Source organism: Rhineura floridana, chromosome 5, assembly GCF_030035675.1.
Source record: "Rhineura floridana isolate rRhiFlo1 chromosome 5, rRhiFlo1.hap2, whole genome shotgun sequence".
NCBI lineage: Eukaryota > Metazoa > Chordata > Lepidosauria > Squamata > Rhineuridae > Rhineura > Rhineura floridana.
Genome location: NC_084484.1, coordinates 127,902,274 through 127,921,531, shown reverse-complemented (window position 1 = coordinate 127,921,531; position 19,258 = coordinate 127,902,274). Strand labels below are relative to the sequence as shown.

Genomic DNA, 19,258 nt, shown 5'->3' with positions numbered 1-19,258 from the left:
AGATCCTTGGGAGATTTGTAGTCAATTGGCAAGCACTTCTGGTTTCCAGTTATTTAACAATAGCAACAAAAGGACATACACCCGTTTGGAAATTTGACAACTGAAATTAAGAATACTTATGGAAAGCAGGAATAGATCTGTGTGTGGAAAGACTGTGAGCTCATTTCAGTTCTGATAACCCTGTGCTCAGCAACTTCTCAGAGACACCATGTTCTTTCATACAACTAGACATATGTCTTTTGCAGCTGGCTGTAGTTGGTGGTTCTTGAGGTTCTAGTAAAACATGGTGGATCCCCAACTTTGCAACAGCAGTGCTCTCTCAGTAATGGCAGCATTGCCACTCACTGAATGGGGATGGGGCAAGGTGCCTGCAAGTTCAGGGCTGGTGGCACCACCATCCTGCAGCAGGTGGGCACACACCTGCAGGCTTGTGCTGCATTCCACCAAAGTACCCCCAACCTTGCCATCTCTGTGCCACTGCCATTCTGCCCCCCCATGTATCACTGCTGACCTATGCCATCAAATTATTGGAAGAGTCTTCACTATATTTCTCTTTCTTGACCTTTAGGAGAAAATATAAAGCACACAACAGAATTTATATTACCACTGATTTCAATAGGTTTTAAAAGACCAAGGAAGAAAAATATAGTGAGTAATTTATATTGGATTTATAGAGGTACTGTAGTGTACAGGTTCTGCAAAAGTCAGTGTGGTGGAGTGATAAGAGTGCTGGGCTAGGGCCTGGGAGACCTGGATTCAAATCCTCATTCACCCATGAAACTCACTGGGTAACTTTTGGGCTAGTCACCTTCTCAGCCTAAACTACCTCATAAGGCTATTCTGAGGATATATTAGGGAGGTGCAGGACTACATATGCCACACTGAGCTCTTTGCAGGAAAGTTGAGACGTAAAGGAAATAAGGCATTAAATAAGATTAAGGCTACAATCCTGGTGTAGGGGTTAAAGTGTTGGACTACAACCTGGGAGCCTGGGGTTTGATTCCCCTCATAGCCATGAAGCTCACTGGGTGACCTTGGACCAGTCACTGCCTCAGCCTCAGAGGAAGGCAATGGGAAACCCCCTCTGAATTCTGCTTATCATGAAAACCTTATTCGTAGGGTCGCGACTTGAAGGCACCTCATTCATTCATTCAAGCTCCATTGAACTGTGAAAGTTACTTTTGACAAACCTGCTTGGGATTATGTTGTTAAAATACAAGAGATAACTATTACCCAAAGTTTCTATTATGTATTAACTGTCATTTCTGAGCAATGAGTTACCTAGCCATTAAAAATATTTTTAAAATAATATATATATATATATATCATTTCTGAGCAATGTGTTGAAAAATGGAAATGGACTGCCTTCAAGTCGATTCTGACTTATGGTGACCCTATGAATAGGGTTTTCATAGTAAGAGCCACCAGCTGGCAGCACCATGAATCATGGTATTCATGATATTCACAAGGTCAAATTATAGTTCATGGAAACTTTTCAGTTGAAGTCTGCATTAAAAAAATCTATCTAGAACTATGTTCCATTGGTGGGCAGGGCCTATACCAGCTGTGTAGGGGGACTGAAACCAACATAAGGAGGTTAGAGGCAAAACAGGACAAGGCAATCCTTTTATCCCTCTCTTTTTGTCATTTGAACCTCTTTTACTCTCTTTCTGCCATTCTCCTTTCCCCCCTTTTTTAACTCCTTGCCACCTACATGAAATTAGACACCTGCCCCTCATTAGATGATACTAGTAGAAATGCAATTGGTATTTTGCTGATATGGAAAACAGAGGTTAAGTTTGATTCAAAATTGCAGGTGGGATTTAAGTATGTGCACATCCACATGCATTTTGAACATTCTTACTGCAGTTATTAAATTTATTATTTGTCCTTCACCAGAATGTCCCAGGGCAGTTTACAATAGTTGAAAATTTAATATTAAAAAACAATTTAAACAAATGACAATCACAGGAATAGAGTGGGTTCTGAAAACATATGTCTCAGGTGTCAAAGGCCAGGGTGAAGAGGTGCATATTCAGTATTCACCAAAAATAGTACAGTAAAGGTGCCAGATACACCTCTGTAGGGAGGGAATTCCACAACTTAGGGCTGCCACAGAGAATGCCTTCTCATGGGCCACTATCCCCAAACTTCTGAGGGCAGCGGAAGTACCAGAAGGGCCTCCTCTGCTGATCTTAACACCCAAGAGGGTCTAAGGTAGAACACAGTCTCTCAGATATTTGGGACCTAAGTTGCTTAGGGCTTTAAACACTAGCATGAACTTCTTAAATTGGGCCTGGAAATGAGTTGTGACTGTTTTAGAATGGCTTATATGAATTCTAAAAGCAATCCCAACCAGTAATAAGATCGCTGCATTTTGGACCAGTTGAAATTTCTGAGTCATCTTCAAGGACAGCCCCACATAGAGCCTATTGCAATAATCCAATCTGGAAGTTACCAGAGTGTGGGGTACATCTCCGGCCAAAAGGGTCTGTAGCTAATGAACCAGCCGTAACTGGAAATAGGCACTCCTAACCACTGAGGCCACCTGAGCCTCAAGTGACAATGTTAGATCCAGGAGTATACCCAAACCTGTTCCTTCCAGGGGAGTGCAGCTCCATCCAGAAGAGGTCATCTTTACATTCAGAACTTGGAACACATATTTTGTATTTTCTGTATTTTCAGAACTGAGTGTCAATTTATTGGCCCTTATCCAGCCCATCGCTGGCTCCAAACACAGAGAGATAGAACTGTGTGTCATCTGCATAGTGGTGACACTTCACTCTAAAACTCCCAATGACAGCTTCCAGTGATTCATGTGGATGTTAAATAGCATGGGGGACAAGATGAAACCCTGTGGGACACCACAAGAGAGCTCCCATGGTGCTGAACCATAGCCTCCCATAACTACTTTCTGGAAACATCCCTGGGGGTAGCAGCAGAAGCACTGAAGTACAGGAGCCCCAACTCCCACTTCCCTGAGTGGCTCCAGAAGGATACCATGCTTTGTGGTATCAAAAGCTGCTGAGAGATCAAGCAGGGTTGCACTCCCCCGATCTCTCTCCTGATATATGTCATCAACCAGGGCAGTTTCAGGGCCAGACTGAAATGGACCCAGATATTCAGTCTTCTCCAAGCATGTCTGAAGCTGGACCCCCTGCCCCCCTGTTTACCTTGCCCCAAAAGGGGATATCTGCCACTGGATGATAGTTGTTTCACACTTCTGGGTCCAAGGAGGCCTTCTTAAGGAGGGAATGCACCACCCCTCCTTCACGACATATGGTACTTCACCCTGATCCAGCAAAGCATATATCACTGCCTGGATCCACCCAGTCAACACTCTGTGGCTAGCTCTAAGAAGCAAAGATGGGCAAGCAACAGTTGAACAGGCTGTTCCACAACAGTGTTTAATACTCCAGGCTCCTTCCAATGTTGCTTTTAGTGGCATGCATGGCCACTTCAACTGCAAGGCCACATTGGAGAAGCCTTGCCACAGTAAGGTCCCCTCTACGGTTGCCAGGTTTATGGCCTGAGACTGATCCTGTATCTTTAGGAGAAGAGAAAGTCAGCCAAGTGCAGGTGTTCTTGTAGCCCTGTAATGGGAAAAACCACAAGGCCGGGCCTGGCAACCAAGAGGTCTTCTGTAGGGTTGCCATATTCCAGTTCCACAAATCCGGGCAGGTTAATTTGCATATTATGTAAAGTATTTGCATATTATGCAAATTATTTGCATATTATTTGCATATTATGCAAATATTTGCATATTAATACTTGGATTGTCCAGTTGTTTTGTTTTTGTGCCTAGGAATTACCACCCAAAACTGGGGAAAGATGGGAGAAATCTTTTTTTTAAAAGCAACATTTTTAGCCTTAAATGCCTAGACTCTAGTTTCCAACACTATGGAGTATTTATTGATTGATTAAGAGGATTTATATCCTGCCTTTTGCTGTTAAAAACAGAGCTCAGCACAGCTTACAAATATAATAAAAACAATAAAAATACACAATCAATATAAAAAAATAATAAAAACACAAAATAGCAACAAAGATAAAGTAAGTCAGGGCAACAGTACGGTTAACCATATACGATATATTTCAAAGATGTAGTGGGTGGAGAAAAACAAGAAGCCAAAATGTTAGGAAAAGGAGTCTTTCACACCACATGCTCAGTTGTAAATACTGTTGCAGCAAGCTTTACAAGTTCCTCCAGTATTCCACTGGTGCAGGCACTCAGACATTCAAAGTATCTGTATGTTTCTTAGGTTTTATAAAAGCAGAGCTTTGCTTAACTCAAAATTTCTTCTCCCTTTGATCAACCACATCTACACAGGTTCCACCTCCATACTCAAAATGAAACTGGGCCTGGAAGTGTGCAACAACCCCACACATACCTTGCTAATTAGATTACCAATGCTAGGATGTCTGTCTTATCGACTACTCTCCTGCTCCCCCCCCCCGGGCATCATGAAAGACCCAGTCCTGGGCTCAGAAAGAAAATAAATATCTGGTCCTCTTCAAAGTATTGATAAGCCTCTTGTTTTAATTGAAATAATAATTATAAATTCTTGTTCTTATCACTAATGGGAGTTAATTATCTTGCATATGCTGCTGTTGCTTCTATGGCTGTAACGGAGTGAGGTTAAAGATAAGTGAAATGCAAATAGGAAAAAAAAACACAGAAGGCAGTAACACTTTCCTAAATGTAATACCATACCAACCACAACAAGATTCCTATAAGGCAGAAAACTAAGCATCTCACAACCAAAAATATGATAAATGAAGAAATATTTATATAAAAGCATGACTATCAAATATATTTATTATTTACACAAACTGTAAAGATATTTATAGTGCAATCCTAGGTTTATTTATTCAGAAGCAAGTCCCAGCGTATTCAGTGGGGCTTACTCAAACAGGGACAGAAATGCAACTTCAAGTGATAAGCAACTTCATTCACACAACCCAAAATTCTGAATCATGCCACTTTACGCTGTTTTGCAACTGTTTATACTTGTTTTTATGGTTATTGGATTTTAAATGGCTTTATTTCTTGTTGTGAGCTGCCTTGGTTTCCAACCCTACCTCACAGGGGTGTTGGAAACACTCCATACACACACGCACACACTGCAGATGTATAAATACATACAGCCCATATAATAGTTTATTGTCAAACCAGTTGGTCATGGCAGAAAAATCAGTATTAGTTTTTAAAAAATCAGTATTACTTTCCTACAGAATAAAAACTGTAATACCTAAGTAAGCCCTGCCTACTTGTTTTAAAATAGGACTGGAGGGCACAAACACAATTCTTTTTTACATTCACTCCAAAGTCCCATTGATTTTCAGCACATTCATAACCATGTCTACTCAAAAGTAAGTCCTATTGAATTCAATGGGATTTACTCTGGGTATATGGGATTAGCATTGCTCTTACAAAAAGCAAGCATTGGGAAGGTTTTCAAAACACTGCCCAAGATCTTACTCCTGCACACAAGACGAAAAAAAACTGAAATGTATATACTTACCCAATTTATGAGATTTTCAGATAAACGGGGTGAAACCACCATTTTGTTTTCCAGACACTGCCTAAGGTCAATGAAACTGAAACACAATCCCTGATTGGCTGCAATCCTAAATGGGCGGGGTTAAAGCTACGAAGTGCTATACAGTACTGTTTAAAGAAAGATTTAACAGTCGGGGGGGCGGCTGACGTTTTTATGTATATCTTGAGAACCGGACCACCTAGAAACTTTTTTTTTTAAATTAAAGCTGAGAATCCGGGCCACCTAAAGGGCTAGCCGGGCGCCGGGTGGCATGCATAGAATCCAGGTAAAACCCGGCTAACTGGGCAATATGGCAACCCTAGTCTTCTGTATCTTTAAAAGTTGTGCATGGGGAAGGGAGAATCCCACCTTGTGGTTTTTCCCATTACAGGGTTGCAAGAACACCTGCACTTGGCTGACTTTCTCTTCTCCTAAAGATACAGGATCAGGATCAGGCCATGAACCTGGAAACCTAGTTACCTCTCCCTGTAACAAGAGCAATGTTTCTGTGGGAAGAAGTAGCATGAGGCTCTTCCCTATAACCTTAGACTTTTGCAAATGGTACAAGAAGGAGCCATATCTCAGAGGCTAATGTAAGAAGGGGCTTTCAGTATCATTAAGCTATACTTCTTTCTTCTTTGATTATATGCTTCTTCAGCTTTACTTTGTATGTCTCTGTTGATGTGCTTTTTTATGCTATGTTTGAATGCTGACCACAGAACACACAAATTCTTTTTACTTACTGTTCGTAGAAATAGTAGGTGTGCTATAAGCGAGTTACATCACCTAAATATGCAAAAACCGAAGCTGCTATTATTTACACACAAGTTTTACTATTAATGATAAGAGGTCTTTTCTCACATCTGTACAGTTTAGGGTTTTTTTTAAATAAAAATATGCTGAATTAATTTTGTTTGTTTGTTTCCAGTTGTATTGCTTGATACAACCACTGCAATTGGAGAACTAGGATGGAAAACATATCCTTTAAATGGGGTAAGTCTGTCTATTTAGATTTTGATTATTCTGCATTTGGAGTTTTAGAATAAACTAGGGCAGACTAATGGGCAATATTTCAGTATCTCCAGTGAAATAGGGACCAGTAGGCTTAGCTCAATGAGAAAGTAGACTCAGCTGTATGAGAAATGTTTTAGTAAACATTTCTAATAATAGAACTGTATAAGTAAAATAGTATAAAGTGCATGCAAAATAGCATAAATATTCATGTTTTGTCATTGTTAAGGTATGAATATTTTGCAAATTTGTGAAAATGGTGATTGACCATTTAAAAAAGTATATGAATATATTTGAAACACTTCACATAATATTGGGCAAGATTTAAAACGTATATTGGGGCTATTTTAAAGATGCTGAGAGGAAATTTGTCTACCTGGTGTTAAGAAAATGAATGTTATCTATATTTTGGTTTGTCAGGTTTAAAGGTTTTTTATTGCAAACATTAACCCCAGTTCAATGAACCATCTGCAAAACAGGATCCCATTGCTAGCTATGGAAGTCATGGATCAGCAAATGCAAGCTGTTCTTTAACAAGAGGAAAGCCCTGGTTGCACTTGCAGTAGTCATCTGTTAGATTCTGGCCATGATGTTATGCTAACATATAATACTGAAGATAAGAATTGTTGTTGAGAGTCTTTTATGAAGCCCCAGCTCTCATAGGGCTCATCCAGACGACTGCAAAATGTGTGACATGCCCGCTATGTGAGTTCATTATTTTTCGGTCGTCCTGATGACGCCGAATGCAAAAGCGCGTTTTCGCGTGGTTAAATCCGCTTTCGCACAACCGCAGAAAATGCGATACGCTTTTTTAAAGCGTGAATCATCCGCGGTTCCTTCGGCCGCTCGGACGCAATACCGCGGATTTAAGAGATGACGCTGTTGCATGGGCGGTCCTGGGGCGGTTCCCCAGTCCCCCTCCTCTTTTCCAGCCAATCCCGTCCTTTGCACGTTTGCGCTTGTGTGGAAACGTCACCCGGGAAAACGTGGCCAATCAGTGCTGTTGGATATACTGCGCAGGTGCGGAAATACAGGTTTGCGCAGAAGCAGGAAGTCGTATTGGAAAAGCGTTTGTGTCAGGCCCAGGATGTGACTCAGGAACCAGACCAATGGCTGTAGTTAATTCGTGTTTTATTAGGGTAATGTCCAAACAAAGACTGCGTTTTCTCATGAAGCAATACAGGGATACAGGTCCTGTGGCATTGGGAGAAAGTTGACAGAGCAAGGGACTTCTTCCCGCCTGTTCTTTAAGAAGGGGCCAAACGGGCGCGCAATCTTTCGCTCCTCCTTAACTGCCCCTCAGGTACTGCCCGCCTTCCCCCCCTTCTCTCCTGTCTTTTCAGCTGTCTGCGCGTGTGCGGTGAGGGGGGAAGCATCACCCCCTCCTCTTCTGAAGTTTCCGATTCCAGGATGGGGGATAGGGGAGGAGCTGATGGTAAACTGCTTCCCCGCTTTTCGGCTGTGAGCAGCCCTCCCTCTTTCCCCTCTTGCTCTGAGCCTGAAAGAGGGGGAGGCGTGAGAATGTCCAGGGAGGGCTCAGGCTCCCCGTTGCTAAGCGACCTTATCACTGGCAGTTCCTCTGTTTCGTCTTCGCTCCAAAGGGGGGAAGTTCCTCCCCCTTCCCTCTGCCATCCATCCGAATACTCTTCTCCCAACTCTCCGGGATCCAGCTCCCCGGGATTGGGACCCCAGCTCTGCCTTCCGACACCATCCCCCCTCCCAGGCTGTGCCTCCCTCCCCTTGTCTGGCTTGGGACGGTGGGGAAAACATTGATGGAAAAGTTTTACCAATTCTGGAGCATGCACATCAGCTGCATCTTCCCATGATCTGTCAGCCACCCCATAGCCTTTCCAGTGAATCAAGTACTGCAGCTTGTGGCGTCTGATCCTGGAATCTAAGATCTCCTCAACTTCAAACTCAAGCTGCTCATTTACCAGGAGTGGAGCTCCGGGAGGTTCCTCCGGCCGTAACTCACTGGGAGGGGCAGCTTTCGTTAAGAGGGATCGATGGAACACAGGATGTATTTTAAACGTGTCAGGCAGCTTCAATCGGTACGCCACGGGATTGATTTGAGTTTCTATTTCGAAAGGACCCACCCTCTTGTCTTGTAATTTTCTACATTTGCCCGGCATCTGGAGGAAGCGGGTGGACAGCCATACCTGGTCTCCCGGTTGAAGGGGGGGCCCTTCTTCCTGTACAGGTCAGCAAACTCGCTTGTACTCCGTTTTGGCTTCGTTTAACTGCTGTTTCAGTGTCTGTTGTGCCGCTTGCAATTCCTTAAGGAAGTTCTCAGCTGCCGGTACCAGCATTCCTTCTGAGCTGCTTGGAAAGACTTTAGGATGGAAACCATAATTAGCGAAGAACGGGGTTTGTTGAGTGCTGGAGTGCAGAGAATTGTTGTAGACGAACTCTGCAAAATGCAAATATGATACCCAGTCAGTCTGTTGATAGGACACATAACTTCGTAAATATCTTTCCAAAACGGCGTTCAAGCGTTCTGTCTGCCCATCTGTCTGGGGGTGATGGGCGGAGGAGAGTTTTAATTCCATCTGCAACTGTTTCCACATTGCTCTCCAAAATTTGGCTGTGAACTGAGTTCCTCGGTCTGAGACTACGCTGTTTGGCAATCCATGCAGCCGGTAGACTTCTTTGATGAATAACTTGGCCGTTTCTTTAGCCTCTAAGGCCCCTGCACAAGGAAGAAAGTGTGCCATTTTGGTAAGTAGATCCACCACTACTAAGATGGCTGTCATTCCTTGGGACTTGGGTAGATCAGTTATAAAATCCATGGAGAGGTCCTTCCAGGGTTCGTGTGGGACAGGCAACGGTTGTAACAGTCCTGCTGGTGTCCCTGTTTGTGTTTTTGTCCGCAGACAGACAGAGCAGGACTTTACATAACTCTCAATATCCCAACGCATTTTAGGCCACCAGAAGTCCTTGGCCACGTTCTGAATGGTCTTGTAAATCCCAAAGTGTCCCGCTGTGATGGAATCATGACACTGGCGTAGGATTCTGAGCCTTAATTCCCCTTCTGGCACATATCTGGCGGTTTTGAACCATAACAGTCCATTTCTCCAGTGAAAGGTTACTTCTGAGTCTTGACCTTGTCCCGTCTCCTGCTGATATTTTAGCATGTCTGCATCTTCTTGTTGTGCCTTTTTGAGTTCCTCTTCCCATGAAGGCTGGCATACTCCCAACGTTAATTTCTCTGGCGGGATTACGTACTGAGGCTGGTCCTCGGATTCACTTTCTTTGTATTGTGGCTGTCTGGATAAGGCATCCGCTCTCTGGTTTTTGGCTTGGGCATGGTAAGTAATCTGGAAGTTAAACCTAGTGAAGAACTGGGACCATCTTATCTGTCTCTGGTTCAGCTTTCTGGCTGTTTGGAGGCTTTCAAGATTCTTGTGGTCGGAGCGCACTTCAATTCGATGAGAGGTCCCCTCTAGGTATTGTCTCCAGTTTTCAAAAGAGTCCTTGATGGCCAGCAGCTCCTTCTCCCAAACTGTGTAGTTCTTCTCTGCAGGCTTTAACTTCCGAGAGAAGTACGCACAGGGGTGCAGCTCCTTCCCTTCTTGGTCTAATTGTAGCAGGACCCCCCCGATGGCAAAATCTGAAGCATCTGCTTCCACTACGAAAGGGCGGTTCGGATCAGCAAAGCTCAGAATGGGCTCAGTAGCAAACCTTCTCTTCAGCTCCTCAAAGGCCTTGGTGGCGTTCTCTGTCCATTGAAACTTCTTCTTCCCCCTTAAACAGTCAGTCAGAGGAGCTGTTAATTTGGAAAACCCTGGAATGAACTTTCTGTAATAATTGGCAAACCCCAAAAACCGTTGTACATCCTTTTTGGTGACAGGTTGGCCCCAGTCCAATATGCAGCTTACTTTCCCTGGGTCCATCTCCACACCTTCCGCTGAGATTCGATATCCAAGGAAGTCTAGAGACTTGAGGTCAAATCCACATTTCTCTAATTTAGCATACAGGTGATTTTCTCTCAGTCTCTTCAACACCGTCTTCACATGCTGGTCGTGGTCTTCCTGGTTCTTTGAGAACACCAGGATATCATCTAAGTAACAGATTACATACGTGTCCAACAAGTCTCTAAACATGTCGTTTCATGAACTTCCACAAAGCCCGAACGGCATGACCAGGTATTCATACTGTCCGTAAGCGGTCAAGAATCCTGTTTTCCATTCATCTCCCTCCTTCATTCTGATCAGATTGTACGCTCCTCTCAAATCCAACTTCGTGAAGATTTTTGCAGAGCGCAGTCGGTCCAGCAACTCTGAGATCAGGGGCAGCAGGTAGCTGTTGGGGATGGTGATCTGGTTCAATGCGCGATAGTCATTACAGGGTCTGAGTTCCCCCCCTTCTTTTTCACAAACAATAGTGGCGCTCCAGCAGGGGATTGTGAGGGGCGTATGAATCCTCGCCTCAGGTTTTTATCCAGGAATTCCTTCAGGGCCTCCCTCTCATTCTCTGTGAGAGAGTAGATTCTCCCTGATGGGTTGCTGGCTCCTGGCACTAGGTCAATCGCACAGTCGTAAGGGCGGTGGGGGGGTAAAGTCTCTGCCTCTTTTTCATCAAACACATCTTTGAATTCTTCATACTTTGGCAGCAGGGTCACTTGCTCAATCTCTTGCACTGCCCCCGCTAAGGTGTTCTTGATTCCTTCAGGTTGACAGTTCTCCTGGCAATACTGTGAGGTTAACCACACCACCGCCTCCTTCCAACTTATTTTGGGTTCATGCTTTGCTAGCCAGGGCATTCCCAGAATCACCTCAAAGTTCGAGAGATCTGACACGTATAGCGAAATGAACTCTTCGTGCCCAGGGATTTGAAGTTTCACTTCCTCCGTGGCTTGTGTCACCCCTCCTGACTTCAGGGGTCTCCCATCGATAGTCTCCACAGCTAGGGGAGCGTCCAGTTTCCACCGGGAAATTCCATGACGCTTGACTAACTTTGCATCAATAAAATTTGTGGAGGCTCCACTGTCAATTAAGGCAGTGGAATTAAACACCACTCCTCTGGAAGTTGTAATCCGAATAGGCAAGACCAACACCCCCTTTGAGGGAGGTTGGATCATTGGGGGGCCTTTATACAACGCTGCCCCCAGTCCACCAGCCTGCACATGGACTGGGTGTTCTAGTTTCCCGACGGCTCGGCTTTCCCCCCTTTCAGTCCACAGTCTCTGGCCACATGGCCCGGCTTTGAACAATAAAAGCATAAACGTTCCCGGCGTCGTCTTTCCTTTTCTTCTTCTGACAGTCTTGGCCTAGCCCCTCCCTGTCCCTCAGTTGCATTACCTGCCATCCCTGCAGTGGGAAGGGTCTTGTTGTGGGATGCCGAGGCTGAGTATCTCGGGACCTCCTGCTTCCTTTCCAGGCGCCTTCCTTCCATCCGGTGATCTATCTGTAGGCATAGCCGGATGAGCCCTGGTAGGTCAGCGGGGGGGAGGTCCTGGCCAACTCATCCAGGATTTCAGCATTTAATCCACTCCAGTACATAAACATCAGGGCGGCGTCATTGTAACCAGTTTCCTGGGACAGAATTTTAAAAGCGTTAGTGTACTCGGAAACAGTCCCTTTAGCTTGCTTCAGAGCGCCTAGTTGCCGCGCTACTGTTTCAGCCCTTTGCGGGTCTTGAAACATCTCGGTCATCTCCTGTATAAATCCTCTGTACCTTCCTAAGACAGTATCCTTTCTCACGAGATACGGAGTCACCCATTTTGCAGCTTCTCCCTCCAGGAGGCTAATCACGAAAGCTACTTTAGCCCCATCGTCTGGAAATTCCGTGTGCCTGACATCCAGATATAACTCACATTGAGCCACGAAGGTTGCCAACTGATCACTTTGTCCCGCGTATTTTGGGGGCAATCCAATGGGAACCTTTACTACGGCAGCTGGAGGGGCTGTTCGCATCTGGTCTATCGTGGCCTTCAAGGTTTGATTATCCGTCTTCAGCGCCTTGACTGCTGCTAGCAGGGCTTGAACATCCGTCTGCAAATCAGCTACCTTAGTCCTCAAGAGTTCCACTTCTTCCGTCTCAGAAGTGGGGTTCGTCCCCCCCGCTGCTCCCTTTGACATCTTGTCCCAGTCAAGTGAAGAGAGCATTGAGGGTGATTTAGGTGGCTCTGTCAAGCTGTCAGGCCCAGGATGTGACTCAGGAACCAGACCAACGGCTGTAGTTAATTCGTGTTTTATTAGGGTAATGTCCAAACAAAGACTGCGTTTTCTCATGAAGCAATACAGGGATACAGGTCCTGCGGCATTGGGAGAAAGTTGACAGAGCAAGGGACTTCTTCCCGCCTGTTCTTTAAGAAGGGGCCAAACGGGCGTGCAATCTTTCGCTCCTCCTTAACTGCCCCTCAGGTACTGCCCGCCTTCCCCCCCTTCTCTCCTGTCTTTTCAGCTGTCTGCGTGTGCGCGGTGAGGGGGGAAGCATCACCCCCTCCTCTTCTGAAGTTTCCGATTCCAGGATGGGGGATAGGGGAGGGGCTGATGGTAAACTGCCTCCCCGCTTTTCGGCTGTGAGCAGCCCTCCCTCTTTCCCCTCTTGCTCTGAGCCTGAAAGAGGGGGAGGCATGAGAATGTCCAGGGAGGGCTCAGGCTCCCCGTTGCTAAGCGACCTTATCACTGGCAGTTCCTCTGTTTCGTCTTCGCTCCAAAGGGGGGAAGTTCCTCCCCCTTCCCTCTGCCATCCATCCGAATACTCTTCTCCCAACTCTCCGGGATCCAGCTCCCCGGGATTGGGACCCCAGCTCTGCCTTCTGACAGTTTGCCCGCCATCGCGCATTTGTTCACTTTCGAAGGCGCCACTCTGGCCATCGATCATCCTGGTGCCGCCTGCTTTGTGGATGATGTTGTGTTGTGCTATTGCGTGCCCCTCCTTCGCGCTGAACCGCCACCGCCCTTTCCTGGGTCAATGGCTGGCCCGCCCGCTGCATCCCTCCATTGTTGGTGGCTGCTGTTCATTGCTGTTGATTTGCCCCTGTACCCTTGTAAAGTTAGCTCACTGCACAGTAAATAGCTGCAAACCCATCCCGCTTAGAGGTAGACATGGGGTCTCGCCAGCACCTTTTCCCCTCTCCACTCATCCGCTGTGAAGCGGGTGTGCGCGACTCTTTTAGGCGGGAGGTTCGAATGCCCTGCCGTGGCTTCCTTGTGCTGCCTGCCGCCCGCTCATCAGCTGTGCAGCACGTTTACAGGCAGCGCTTGCCGGCTTATTCTGGGTGGGAGGATTGAAAGTGATCCTGAGTTATGGCTGACTTTAACCAGAGGGAGTGTTTGGCAAGCCAAAAAGGGAAATAACCAAGAAGCCGCTTGCTAAATGGAGTAACTTTTCTGCTTTACCACGAATGCGCATTTCTGCGAGACTTGCCAAGCAGCTGCTATAGGTGCTTTGTCACAGAGCTATAGCCTTTTCCCCATAGCAACGGAATTAGCTGCGATCCTGAGTTATGGCTGAGTTTAACCAGAGGGAGTGTTTGGCAAGCCGAAAAGGGAAATATCCAAGAAGCCGCTTGCTAACTGGAGTAACTTTTCTGCTTTACCACGAATGCGCAGTTCTGCAAGACTTGCCAAGCAGACATGGTGTTGTAAAGTGGGGGACACCGTAACCATAGGTGTTGTTTGTGTCCGATGAGAAGCTGGGTGGGCTGTGGCATGTTTTTCTCCTTTGTAGCCGTGCAGCCTCGTAAGCCACTTCCCGCTCTTGGGGCATCCCCCATCCCCAGAAGAGTGGCTGGACAGCTTCCCCCCTCTCTGCTCATCAGCTGTGAATCGGGTTTGTGTGAGGTATTTTGGCGGGAGGTTTGAATCCCCTGAGTGAATTCCTTGTGCTGCCCGATTCCGGCTCATCAGCTGTGAAGCGAATCCCCTGCCTGAGTGGGTTCTTTGTGCTGCCCGCCACCCTTTCATCAGCCACCTATGATTTTGCCCAGGGCCTCACAGGCTACGGGAGGACTCGTGGCCCCCTCCTCCAAATTCGGTTTGGGCCATGACCACCAGCTTATGCAAACGGGAGCCCCCTCACCTCTGCTAACTCCATTGTGCCCACAGGAAATTCAAACTTTTGCGCTTCTGCGTTCAAGCACGCATGCGCAGAACTGATAGCAGTGGAAGGAGAGGGGGCAGCAGACGTCATATTTTCCCAACGAATCGGATGTGTCGTGGGCATGGATAGGAAAAAAGCAAGAAGATGCCGCATGTTCGGGGCTGCATGTGCAGCCGGTAAAAAAGCGTGTTTTTCATATCAGCAAAAAGCGGGAAAAGAGCGGGAAAAGGGGCAAGTGAGGACTCTCAGCTGACAGAGCGGGTATGGAAAACCTGGATTATCCCGCTCCGTCTGGATGAGCCCATAGTGAGGGATGTTTGCCACATTTTGTTATCAATCACTGCAGCAATCCTGTGTGGGAAAATGGAACAAAAATTTGAGAATGCTATGGGTATAAAATAAACCTGTGGAGTGATTCTGTAGACCTGTGTCAGACTTGGGAGGAGAACAGTATATAATATTATGCTTTCAGTCTGGAGATATGCACAGCAAGATTTTCAGGTACTGTATAGCCTAACATTGATGGTCCTTTTTTCAATAGTAGCCCCCAGTGTCATTTCTCAAGCATCTTTTGATGCTTAGTCCTCCTTCTGACATATTATTGGTGTATGAGCCACTGTTGCATGTGACCTACTCATGGTGGTCAGGTAATGTGAGAAGTTCAAAGTCATGTGAGAACGGTGAGTCCATGATATGGCCCCTTCAGATGCCAGCATTATCCCAATTTTTATAATGGCCACCTCTAGGGTGAGAATGAGCCACGTCTCCGGCTTTTCTCATGTGATCTCAAACTTTCTGCCACTACAAGAACAGCAAAAGGAGGACACTGCAACATTGCTAAGGTAAAAAGGGATTCTTAGAAAGATGTGAGAAATAGCTTCTCATTGACATTAACAAAAGGGAGTAGCTTTTTTTTTTTTTAAGAACATTAGTTATTTTTGAGTTTATATCCCAAAGAGCCCAGGTTGGCAAACAAGAGGCGATAAAACACGTCAAAAAATATCTTGAAAAATTCCAGTACAGATGCAGACTGGGAAAATTCTCAACTTAAAAGGCTTGGTGGAAGAGGGACATCTAAAGCAAGCACTGAAAAGACAATAGAAACAGCACCTGTGTAAGTTTAAGGGGAGTGAATTCCAATGGGTAGATGCCATGACACTAAAGGCCCAATTCATATATTGTGTGGAACAGACCTGATAAGATGGTACCTGCAGGAGGTCCTTGTGATGTCCCTGTATATATATAATACTGTAAATATGGTAAGTGCGGGTTTATTAGAGTATATGTGGTAAGTAGACTGAGTGAGAGGGGGGAGTACATGGGTTGGAATGTTGATGAGTGTTGTATTATGATTGGCTGAATGCTTGAGTGTCTGAAGGTATAAATGAGAGGATGACAGTTGAGAGTGAGTTTGGTTGGTTGGGTTTTTGTGAGGCTTTGAGAGGGTTGTTAGGTGGATTGGATTAGGCGGGTAGTGAGGCAGGTTATTAACGACTAGAAACATAAAGAGTAACTCATCTTATGAAACCACATGCTTGTTGACAATACCTTTAAGTAATCTTGTTATTCCCTATGTATATAAATAAATATTTCTTGGTTTACCAAAATGCCTGATCCTTGGCTGGATTTACACAGACCAAGGTTGGGAAACAGTATCAATGATGGCAACGGTGAAGAGATAGTGTAACATCATCAGGTATCCAGAGCAATCCAGGGCTGTAATCTTTATAGGCACAAAGATACAGGGGGGTGGGGGGTTGAGGCCTGCAAGTGCACCCAGACACAACGTAGCAATAAGCCAGGAGGAGACTAAGGCACAGTCTCAAGGCATTATTGTTTATAGGGAGTATCTGGTGCTGCTGCCTAGCAGTGGGATCTTGTGAGATCTTTGCTAGAGCCGGTGAGAAAACTGTTTTGAGAGCAGGATCCTGAGGTTGGGACCATGACAAGGCGGTGACCACAGGAGGGATCCTGACAGTCCTCACTTGCAGAGCACACGTGCTTTCCTGTGTATAGCAATGCCTACAACACCAGGGTCTTTGTGTTTACAGCTGGAAAAGTGACAGGAGTCCCCTTGTAATTAAAACATAAAGATGGGAGCAGCTCTGAGTTCATAATTCAATTTGATTGGTGCATCTGTGAGAGAGGTTGAGAAAACATGTTTTTTTCCCCTGCCTGAAGTCTTTAGCTCTCCACTTCAGAGATCAGATTATGCTTTCCACTTGGCCAGTTCACTTAACAGCACATTGGAGAAACTTGTATAGTTCAACTTTTAATTAAGATGCAATATATTTAAGCATTTAATCCATTTTATAGATTAGCTTCTTATCCTGAGAACTCTGTAAATTAAGCAATTCTGTTGGCAGTATATAATTTATTTTTATGTGTTTTTTGCCTTTTCAGTGCTGAGTTTTTATGATGATGTTTGAGGTAGTGCAAAATATCAGAGATGAGGGACACAATTCACCATGCTGCTTCTATTCAATTTAGTGGGTTCTGTACAGATCAACTTCCTGGTGGATTGTGTCCATAAAGTATTGAAAGTGTGTCCGATTAGAAAAAAAAACTTTGTTTCATTCTTATGGGCACTTTTCTTCTAGGAAGTAAGATATATTATACTATTTTAAAAGTTCTTTTAGTGATTTTGCCCTTAGGACGTTTGAACAATATGGCATTTCTTAATCTTAGGCTGTTTTCAAGTTTATGAATTACATTTTTCAAGGCTCTACAATCCTTTTTATTCTCAGGCTGTAGTTCCAGTCTATTAATAAGTACCATTTACATTTACAGTTCTCTCTACCTTATATGTTTAACTCTTCATTGGAAAACAGAAACAAAACAAGATGTGGGTGAACACTGGCAGCAAGATATGATATATTTATTGATTATATTCATCTGCAGAATCCTTAAAATCAATAGAATGACAACAGGCAAGAGACTCCTTTTTTTAGACTAGTCTGGCACTGATTCATCTGAGATAAAAGGGGCTATTCTTTTCTTAATTGTTAAAAATTGGGTTGTCTACAGATGTCACAGCTTGATGTAGGAACCAGAGTATGTTTTCCAGCGTGCTTTTTAAGGGCCACTGGCCTTCAATAGCATGCTTAATCACAAATGTAGATTGACATAAGTACCACAAACTGTGCCAAAATACTGTCAAGTATTTTGAAGCATGTAGAATCTAGAAAGCAACAGAGAAATGCTATCTGAGGAAAATAGCCGCATTAACCCCATACTCTAGGTTTATTTGTAATGGTAATAGCAGAATGCTTCCTACGTGCCTTCTGGTACTTTTTCCATTGATCAGAGGTGTTCTATGCAAAAAGGAGTAACTCCATAATAGATATATGCATAGAGTAATTCTAACTCTTGATCTGCCATGCTGGAGGATGTTAGGATGCTGTGAAGGTCCCCAGTGCATCCTCTGAAAAGATGGGTGTGGAGAAGCTACCACTAGTGGTATCTTCACTGGCCAGACATACCCCCAAAATTGAGTATTTTGGGGAAGAGGGTAGAGCCTGAGAGGCAGATGATCTGCCTCTTTGCTGTGAAAGTCTGGAACAAGTGCAATGAAAATCTACACTGTACATTACTACCTTGAAAAATATTGCCACCTGTTCAGTAATGAAGGAAAATAGAAGGGTCTCAAAGAATCAACTAGGAAACTGCCTCAAAAGGGGGTATATTATATGTTCTCTAGCCCTTTGATAAAATCTACAGTAAAGCACACACATACACAGATGGAGACTGTTTCAAGTTCCAGTTGATTACATGGAGAACACCTATCCTTGAAAGGAACTTAAGCAAATCTGCTATCTAACATCTTTGAGGGTAAAATGTTAAAATATGCCAACAGAACAGCTTCTATACTTAGATATTGTTAGAAAATGCAGGTATGGCATACATTGGTTAGAGGCAGACCAAGTCAGGCCCAATAAGCATGGTGAATGTGGCCCATTGGCTAAAGCATGTAAATCTTGGACAACCATATGTTTTATTCTCTGTTTAACAATGGATTTAACTTGCATCAGATCCAAGAACAAGAGATAAGAAGAGGACAAACCAACAGTCCTCATTTTTCCAATTAACACTCTTTTCCAGGTAGACATAAAAGAATCAAGTAGCACCCGATAAACCAGAGATGTTGGGGAAGCAAAAGAGCATATTCTGCGCGAGTAATGAATAGAGTATGTACATGCTATACCACTTAATGAATTAAGTCTTGCTTCCAAATTAAGGATGGCATTAGCAACACATTTGGGTCTTTCTTATTTAAACATTTGTATCCAACTCTTTCATCTTCTATGGATCCAGAAAGTGTTTACAAGAGAATTAAATAATAAACAAAGCTTAATAAATTCACAAAAAACATCACACACAAAAATCAGCAAATAAAAGGCAGATGTTCCTACTAGATAGACCCATAAACAAATAGGATAAATATTTAACAGCCAAAGCTCCTTGAACATCATTTGCCATCAGCCAACCAGTGAGAGGACAGTTCATATCCCCTTCAGTGAAGAGTTCCATAACCTTGATGTCTCTGTAAGAAAAAAAAATACCCCATGTAGGTCCCTACTGTATTTTGATGGCAAAAAAATAATCAAAAGCACTCAAAATATTGTCTAAGGGTCTGGATATTATTACCATGCCTC

General features: G+C 44.4%; 1 protein-coding gene across 1 annotated transcript in view; it reads left to right on the top strand.

The window, feature by feature from the left end:
- EPHA6 (EPH receptor A6) overlaps positions 1–19,258 on the top strand; it is a 786,690-nt gene that overhangs the window by 23,989 nt on the left and 743,443 nt on the right. Inside the window, exon 2 of the mRNA XM_061628042.1 lies at positions 6,472–6,536. The gene's annotated coding sequence lies outside the window, so the exon portion shown is untranslated. The remainder of the gene's footprint in view (positions 1–6,471; positions 6,537–19,258) is intronic.